Below are 10259 nucleotides of genomic sequence, written 5' to 3' on the forward strand. Positions count from 1 at the left end.
GTTCAGTTGACCTTTCATTTGACCAGTCAAAATCTTGCTTGCAAATTCATGCCAGTGATTTGAAAAGAATTTGAAAACATTGGGGATTATGCCGAGGGTATACGAAATGATTCGGGTGAATTACGAAGTATGCCGGAAATTAATTTCAATGTAAAATTGTTTATAAAATTCGGTTGAAGACGAAAAAACCCCCATCCCGTGATGGTATAGCCATAAAATCTGTTTATGCTAACATACAATCCAGAGTTTATTACTGCTCTCCCCCCTCCCCCCTTTTTCAATGTTGAAATAGACCAACAAGTTCGCCTATTGCATAAATAGTCTCGTCCAATATTTTTAGAATTTGTATGCTCCCGAATAACGCTATAAAAGGCGAAGTGTAATTGGTAGATATTTAAATTGTTATTTATAGATAAAAAGTCACCTGGACATGGGAGTCCACGCAATACTTGTTAGATCTACTGGTAGACCAGTGGAGCTAATTTTAATCAGATTGTATATAGGGTATGTAACAAGATCCAGACGTAGAAAGAACCACACTTTCTATGTCCCCCGGACTAATTTTGAAGCACACAATTATCGATACCTTTTCAGTGTTAGATGGCTTGATGAAAGTGCAGCGAAACAGGAACCAACTTGTCTTGAATTTCATTATTATTTATAACGAACATGATTAGGATAGTTGGGGTGGGAAAAATCCACTGGTTCTGACGAAGCCAATTGATTCACGTAATATAAAAGAAATAACGAAAATGAGAATTTGTGCATACAGGCTAAATATTGAAGCTGGTAGGTACAAAAATATCGAGAGAACACAAAGAGTATGTACATTATGTAATATTAATGAGATTGAGGATGAGTTTCATTTTATTCTTCAGTGTCCACGATACGAAACTTTAAGAAATAGATTTATTAAGAAATACTACTCCAAGAACCCCAGTGCTTTTAAACTAATACAGCTATTGTCAACTACAAACAATAAGGAGATAAATAACCTTGGCACATACTACAGGCGAACAAAATGAGGGATATGCTATTACTACAAACAACTTAATATATCTATATTTGTGTAACCCATATTGCCGATTGTTTATATATAGATATAGATGGATTGTTTTATCGGTATATGTGTATGTATTTATGTAAGTCATTCTCCACCATTGTTCCGCACTATTGTACATAATATTGTATTTCATTGTTATAATGCTGATAAGTTGGAAACTTAACACAATAAAGAACTTGAACTTGAACTTGAGGTGGTTCAGTTGTAACTACAAACCAAACATCTTAGGTTTGCACTACCGACTGAATTAGATCCCTCATATTATTATTTTAATGTTTTAAATAACTTGTCACACGTAGGCCTAAAATTAGTTCAAGTGAGTGTTGGTTGGGGTATTGACATTCACGTGGCATTTTTAATTCAACAATTAAGCAACCACTCTCCCTCCCTCAACATTTTATAACACGTCATTTGACTTACCGTTACAAGTTACGAACGGCTCTGACAGCTGCCAAGTGAGCATTACGTTATTGATCAAGAACGGTCCCATTGTTGATAGAAAATATATACAAAATCCAACAAAATCTATCATTACAAAGGATTTTATTGCAAACGTGGGATGCCATTATAAAGATAATCTTAAAACAACAACATAATTTTAGACAAACAACAATTAAATAAATGGCTATGATTACTGTTACCATAGTTTGTGCATACATACATATATAAATAATAGATGTATATTCATTAACGTCTGGCTGAAATACAAATATTTAAATGAAGTTTTATTTGATTTTTTTTTAAAAGATAAATAAAAGAGATATAATAGACGTAAAACAGTAAGACCCTTTTTTTGGTAAACGAGACCCAAACAAGTAAATACTAAATTAGGTAGAGTATCATTACATCAGTGAGAACCCAAACAAGTAAATACTAAATTAGGTAGAGTATCATTACATCAGTGAGAACCCAAACGAGTCAATGCTAAATTAGGTAGAGTATCATTACATCAATGAGAACCCAAACGAGTAAATGCTAAATTAGGTAGAGTATCATTACATCAATGAGAACCCAAACGAGCAAATGCTAAATTAGGTAGAGTATCATTACATCAATGAGAACCCAAACGAGCAAATGCTAAATTAGGTAGAGTATCATTACATCAATGAGAACCCAAACGAGTAAATGCTAAATTAGGTAGAGTATCATTACATCAATGAGAACCCAAACGAGTAAATGCTAACTTAGGTAGAGTATCATTACATCAATGAGAACCCAAACAAGTACATGCTAAATTAGGTAGAGTATCATTACATCAATGAGAACCCAAACAAGTAAATGCGAACCCAAACAAGTAAATGCTAAATTAGGTAGAGTATCATTACATCAATGAGAACCCAAACAATAAATTACCCAGAGTATCATTACATAGATATTTACAAAATATTTACTTGTCAGTTTAATATGAAAGAGATAATAGACGAAAATCAGTTTTATTCTATTTCCGACACTACTATAGTGAATAATGTGTAGACTCGACGGTTATTTTAGAATTCATTTGTCTAATCGTCATCCTTAGATAATAATGTCTAGACTCCACAGTTATTTTAGAATTCATTTATCTAATCGTCATCCTTAGATAATAATGTCTAGACTCCACAGTTATTTTAGAATTCATTTATCTAATCTTCATCCTTAGATAATTATGTCTGGTCTCCACGGTTATTTTAGAATTCATTTGTCTAATCTTCATCCTTAGATAATAATGTCTGGTCTCCAAGGTTATTTTAGAATTCATTTGTCTAATCTTCATCCTTAGATAATAATGTTTAGACTCCACGGTTATTTTAGAATCACTGTCCTCTTTAGTGAATAGCGTCCTCGCCAAGAAAACCAGTTGACGGCGGCTGCTCGTGTGGAATGGTTTCCATTCAGATACAGGCCGTTCAGATTTTTCAAATGACAGGACTTGTACCACCAGCCTCCTTTGAAATATTTTGCGCAATTCCCACCATTCTGATCCAGATCCAAGTTTCTTGCTGATAACCTGCACCCACTGTGGACACCGAAACTGTTGCCTGTAAAACAAAGCAGAGCTTTCCATTGTCTAACAGAGGGGCGACACGTAGCCCACTGTGGACAATGAAACTGTTGCCTGGAAAACAAAGCAGAGCTTTCCATTGTCTAACAGAGGGGCGACACGTAGCCCACTGTGGACACTGAAACTGTTGCCTGGAAAACAAAGCAGAGCTTTCCATTGTGTAACAGAGGGGCGACACGTAGCCCACTGTGGACAATGAAAATGTTGCCTGGAAAACAAAGCAGAGCTTTCCATTGTCTAACAGAGGGGCGACACGTAGCCCACTGTGGACAATGAAACTGTTGCCTGGGAAACAAAGCAGAGCTTTCCATTGTCTAACAGAGGGGCGACACGTAGCTAGCCCACTGTGGACAATGAAACTGTTGCCTGGGAAACAAAGCAGAGCTTTCCATTGTGTAACAGAGGGGCGACACGTAGCCCACTGTGGACAATGAAACTGTTGCCTGGGAAACAAAGCAGAGCTTTCCATTGTGTAACAGAGGGGCGACACGTAGGCCACTGTGGACAATGAAACTGTTGCCTGGGAAACAAAGCAGAGCTTTCCATTGTCTAACAGAGGGGCGACACGTAGCCCACTGTGGACAATGAAACTGTTGCCTGGGAAACAAAGCAGAGCTTCCCATTGTCTAACAGAGGGGCGGGACGTAGCACAGTGGTAATGTGCACTCTTGAAGCGTGGTCGATCTGGATCGATCCCCGTCGGTTGGCCCATTGGACAATTTCTCGTTCTGGCGAGTGCACCGCGACAGTATATCAAAGACTATGTCATGTGCTATCCTGTCTATGTGATGTTGCATATAAAAGATCCCTTGCTAGTAACGGAAAATTGTAGCGGGTTTCCTCTCTAAGACTATATATGAAAATTGCAAGTATTTGACATTCAACAGCCAATGATTAATTAAACAATGTGCTCTAGTGATGTCATAAAACAAAACAGACTTCAAATGTGTAACAGAGAAGAGACTGTCCTATAACATGACTCTGGCGTATACAGACATTCTAATAACGAATAAATGCACATTTGCTGATGGAACGAAATAAGGGAACACTCGGTATTTTAGACCAAGTTTACTTCACTATTAGGGTAGCTATGCCTGTATAGACTACAGCGATATGATTTGGGATTGGGTTTCAGTACAGGTTTTGTAGGATAAACTGCCAGTAGCTATGTCTGTATAGACTGCAGCGATGTGATTTGGGATTGGGTTTTAGTACAAGTACTGTATGATAAACTGCCAGTAGCTATGTCTGTATAGACTACAGCGATGTGATTTGAGATTGGGTTTTAGTACAAGTACTGTATGATAAACTGCCAGTAGCTATGTCTGTATAGACCACAGCGATGTGATTTGGGATTGGGTTTTACTACAAGTACTGTACGATAAACTGCTAGTAGCTATGTCTGTATAGACCACAGTGATGTGATTTGGGATTGGGTTTTACTACAAGTACTGTATAATAAACTGCCAGTAGCTATGTCTGTATAGACCACAGTGATGTGATTTGGGATTGAGTTTTAGTACAAGCACTGTATGATAAACTGCCAGTAGCTATGTCTGTATAGACCACAGCGATGTGATTTGGGATTGGGTTTTACTACAAGTACTATAGGATAAACTGCCAGTAGCTATGTCTGTATAGACCACAGTGATGTGATTTGGGATTGAGTTTTAGTACAAGTACTGTATGATAAACTGCCAGTAGCTATGTCTGTATAGACTACCCCGATGGAGTTGTAAAATATATATCCTGGGAAGAAAGACCTGCTATTGTGTGTGCTACAGGCCTCGCGGATCCTTAACCCGGCTCTGCAGATACTATCTACTGTTATTATTTATGTCCTTCCTTACTTCATTCCATCAGTGTATTAGTGTCTTTGTAATATTAGTATCTGTGTTCTGCTATTAAGATGTGCCGCTAAGCAAACATGGTAATGAAAACGTCATTGCCAATATCAAAGAGGTGGAATTGTCAGCTATAAATAACCCTTTATTTTGGTATGTTAGGTCCTGCTTAATTGCGAAACATCAAAGAGTTGACACTGTCAGTTCTAAACAAGCCTTTATCTTTGTGTTTTATGTCACGCTTAATTGTGAAACATCAAATAGGTGACATTGTCAGTTCTAAACAAGCCTTTATCTTTGTGTTTTATGTCACACTTAATTGCGAAACATCCATTTTCCCCGAACCATGTAAAACCATATCTGTTCACTCTGCCCCTGCATGTGCATTAACCTCACTGTGGTGCAGGGGTGAATATGTTTTTTATAGAATGGCCAATAAATGCACAATTCCTCGTATGAGGCACCTTTTTGGCCGTGAGATGCATCCCGTAATGCTGGTTGATGGGATCCTGGTGGTTGAGTTGGGTGCATATCTGCGGGTATGTTTTCTGGCAACACACCACTTTGGCCTGGAGTTCAGCCAGACGGGTGGTCAGGGAGGCCCGACCTGATCAATCGGCTGGTCATGTCAAGCTCAAGAGCAAACAACCTTTGTTTCTTTCATCTTGCCAAGAGCAAGCATTGTTTAATTTACCATGTGTATTTGTTGCTCTTGGGGCGGTGGCTAGGGTCAATTGGGTGATTTATTGTTTGTATATTGCCCAAGTATATCAATCATGTATCCCTGGCATGGCTGTCTGCTGGTTATCCGCAGCACCATGTCCCCTTTGTTGGACTCGGTGGTGGGTGGGGGGCATGGTTGATGAACATTTGAATTATTAATATGGATAACATCCAAAATTTAATTCCAAATTCTGATGGGACCCTGAAAAGGGTCCACACCGAAGTTTCGGACTTCTTGTCTTCGGACGAGGAGTCCATGGCATCAAGAACAAATGTGAAGAAATCCAAAGTGATTTCTTCACAAAATTGGCCAAGGTTTCTTGTCATCAGTTCTACTGATGATGGGGCCTTGAACAAATTATCCCCGTTTGCCATTCAAAAGGCAATTGTTGGCTTGGCTGGTGAGCCTAAATCAGTAAAAAAAAATAAAGAATGGACTATTGGTTGAATGTTCAACCGAAAAACAGTCAACTTGTCTTCTCAAGTCTACAGTTTTTTGTACCTTATCCATTAAGGTCACTCCGCATACCTCCCTTAACTCGTCTAAGGGAGTGATCAGATGCAGGGATCTGGAAGGAGTTAGTGAGGATGAGATATGCCAAAATCTATGTTCGCAGGGTGTTACTGCTGTGAGGAGGATAAAGGTTCGTCGGAGCAATGAATTGTTACCGACGAATACTTGTATCCTCACATTTAACATCCCTACCCTTCCCCAATCTGTCAAGGCTGGTTACCTTAGTATTCCTGTTGAACCCTTTATTCCAAACCCCTTGCGTTGCTTCAAATGCCAGAGGTTTGGCCATGGTCAGAACACGTGTTGTGGGAAACTTACATGTGGCCGATGTGGTCTTTTTGACCATGATAGCAAGACGTGTACAAACGATATACTTTATCTTAACTGCAGGGGCAACCACTGTGCATACTCGCGAGAGTGTCCACGGTGGAAACTGGAAAAACGGGTTCAGCAGGTAAAGGTACAAAATAAGTTATCCTTCATGGATGCCAGGAGGTTCGTGGAAACAGCAACACCAACAGTGGTTGGCAAGTCATATGCAGCTGCAGTTGCTGCCAAAGTCGCCACTAAAAGTGTTGGAGTTAACACAGAATTAACCTGGCATTGTGATGATGCCAAACACAAAAAACTGTCTGACATTGAGAAGGCTCAAAAACAGGTGCACAAAGCATCACAAAAAAACAAAGTTACACCCCAGCACAAAGAAATGGAAACCCAAGTGTCATTGGATGTTACAAATCCACCAAATAGGTCGAGCACTAGTCTCCCTAAGACAGGTAATGACACAAAAAAAACAAAAGAAGTACTTTCAGGTCGGCTGAAAAAAAATCGAACTGCGTTCGGTCCCGATCAGCAATATGTACGAAACTTTGGCTGATATTGGTGATGATGATATGGAGGCTTCATCTCCAGATCATTGCCGATCACAAAGACCACCAGCAAAGCCAAAGATAATGCCCATACTTCCTCCCAATGGAAAATAAAGTCATCCAATGGAACTGCCATGGGCTTAGGCCCAATTTTGATGAATTAAGTCTTTTAATTCAAAAACATAATCCTATTTCAGTGTGTCTTCAGGAAACGTTCTTCAAGGACACTGATCATATTACTATGAGAGGATTTAACCTCTATCATAAATTTCAAGAAACTGAAAATAGAGCATATGGGGGTGTTTCCATTCTTGTTAATGAAAACATTCCTCAGAGTATAGTAGCATTAATTACAAATCTACAAGCTGTGGCTGTAAAGGTCACGGCTCATAAAACTATAACTCTGTGTTCGGTTTACTTGCCACCTCGAAACCATTTTAGTTTTAATCCTAGGGACTTTCAATGTCTTATTGATCAGCTCCCTACTCCCTTTATTATTATGGCAGATTTTAATGGTCACCACACTTTGTGGGGATGTGAGGATGTAAATATTAGAGGTAAACAATTCGAAGACTTAATTCTCAAAAATGACTTACTTTTCTTCAATGATAAAAGTCATACATATTTTCATTCTGCAAGTGGTTCTTTCACTTCTATAGATTTAACCCTTTGTAGTCCTTCACTTTTTCTTGATTTCTCCTGGAAAGTTGGTTCAGACCCTTGTGGTAGTGACCACTTTCCCATTATTTTGGAGAATGATGGACCACCATCACTTGAAAGGGTTCAAAGGTGGAAGTTGGCGAAGGCAAATTGGGGTCAGTTTCAGCATCTGTGCAGCACTCGTCTGCAACAATTTGCCATTACTGATGCTGATGATCCCATGTCTTTGTTCACTTCCATGTTGAAGGACATTGCAGATGAAATAATTCCTAAGACTTCGGCAGTGCCAAAGCGTTTCAATAAACCATGGTTTAATGATACGTGCAAAAATGCATTCAAAGAGCGAAACAGGTTGCTTGAGCGGTTCAAACGTGAACCTACAGCAGACAACCTGGATGCATTTCGTATTGCTAGGGCTAAGGCTCGAAGAGAGATTAGACAGAGTAAGAAATCATCTTGGAGAACTTTTGTCTTCAAGTTGAATTCACAAACATCAGTAAAATCTGTTTGGAATATGATCCGTAAAATCAAAGGTAAAGAATCCAGTAATACAGTTCATCATTTGTCTGTCAATGACACAGATGTCACGTCTCATCGTGACATTGCCAATGCATTGGCAGACAACGTTTTCTCATAACACATCTTCTGCTTTGAGTACAGATGCCTTTGCATCTGTCCGAACTAAAGCTGAAAAGCAGTCCATTAATTTTTCATCCGAAAATGCTTAAGTGTACAACAGGCATTTCTCTGTGGAGGAATTGCAGGATGCTCTTCTTAGAGCCTATGATACTTCAGTAGGACCAGATGAAATTCATTATCAGTTATTAAAACATTTACCTGAATCATCTTTGATGGTTCTTTTGAATATTTTTAATAACATCTGGATTTCTGGAGACTTTCCTTCTGATTGGAGGAAAGCTATCATCATTCCTATTCCCACGCCTGGTAAGGATCCAACCAATCCTACTAGTTATCGCCCTATCGCTTTGACAAGTTGCATTTGTAAAACCATGGAACGCATGATCAATCGTAGAGTTGTCTGGTATCTTGAATCTCACAAATTGCTCACTAACGTGCAATGTGGGTTCAGATCTAGACGTAGCACGGTTGATCATCTTGTTAGATTTGAAACGTTTTGTAGGGAAGCTTTCATCCATAATCAGCACTTGGTTTCAGTGTTTTTTGATTCGGAGAAAGCTTACGATACCACGTGGAAGTATGGGATTTTAAATGTTTTCCATGGCATGGGCCTGAGAGGTCGACTTCCTGTTTTTATTTCACAATTTTTAAAAGATAGATCTTTTAAAGTTCGGGTGGGGTCGACATTGTCCGACATTCACCCACAGGAGATGGGTGTGCCTAAAGGTAGTATCCTGTCTGTAACTTTATTTTCTGTGAAAATTAACAGCATCTCCCAGTGTTTAACACCTGGTGTGGATTGCTAGTTATATGTCGATGGTTTTCAGATTTGTTACAGATCGTCCAATATGAGTATCATTGAACGTAAGTTGCAGCTTTGTTTGAATAAACTTCATCAATGGGCAACTGACAATGGCTTTAGATTCTCAAAGGCAAAAACGGTTTGTATGCATATTTGCCAGAAAAGAGGTCTCCACTTAGATCCACAGTTGTTTCTGGACAAAAATCCAATTCCAGTTGTGGAGGAGACTAAATTTCTGGGGGTTATATTTGACAGGAAGCTATCTTTTGTGCCCCATCTCAAATATGTTAAAAAGAAGGGCTTGAACGCTCTCAATATTTTAAAAGTTATTGGTAATACGGAATGGGGAGCAGACTTCAAGGTTATGCTCCGTCTGTATAGATCTCTTGTCAGGTCTAAACTTGATTATGGATGCATTGTGTATGGGTCGGCACGCAAGTCTTACTTGCAGATGCTAGATCCTATACACAATCAGGGACTTAGGATTTGTCTTGGTGCATTTAGAACATCTCCTGTAGAGAGCTTGTACGTTGATGCACACGAACCTTGTTTGGGTGCTAGACGTGCAAAGCTTTCTCTGCAGTATGCTGCCAAGATTAAATCGTTACCAACACATCCAGCTCATGATGCGGGTTTTGACAACAAATATATGAAGTTGTATGATGCAAGGCTAAATGCTATTCGCACATTTGGTCTTTGCATTAAGCATTTTTTATCGCTTTCCAACATTGATTTATCAGACACTTTGGAAACATCTTCATATTTTGTTTTACCACCATGGTGTATTACACCACCTAAAATTGTATTTGATCTGGCGCATCTGAAGAAAGATCGTACAGATGCTGTTGTGTACAAACAGTTTTTCATGGAAATTCAGGACAAGTACCGTGATTACATTCCTGTGTATACAGATGGATCACGGGATGGGAATTCTGTGGCTTGTGCTACAGTTTTTCCATCAAACACAATACTTTCCATGAGACTGCCTGACTCGGCATCGATCTTTAGTGCTGAAGTTTGGGCAGTCATTAAAGCCTTAGAAGAAATAAAGGATTGTAATGTATCCAAGTTTATTATTTTTACTGACTCACTTTCGTGTCTCCA

Source organism: Gigantopelta aegis, chromosome 12 (genome assembly GCF_016097555.1).
Source record: "Gigantopelta aegis isolate Gae_Host chromosome 12, Gae_host_genome, whole genome shotgun sequence".
NCBI lineage: Eukaryota > Metazoa > Mollusca > Gastropoda > Neomphalida > Peltospiridae > Gigantopelta > Gigantopelta aegis.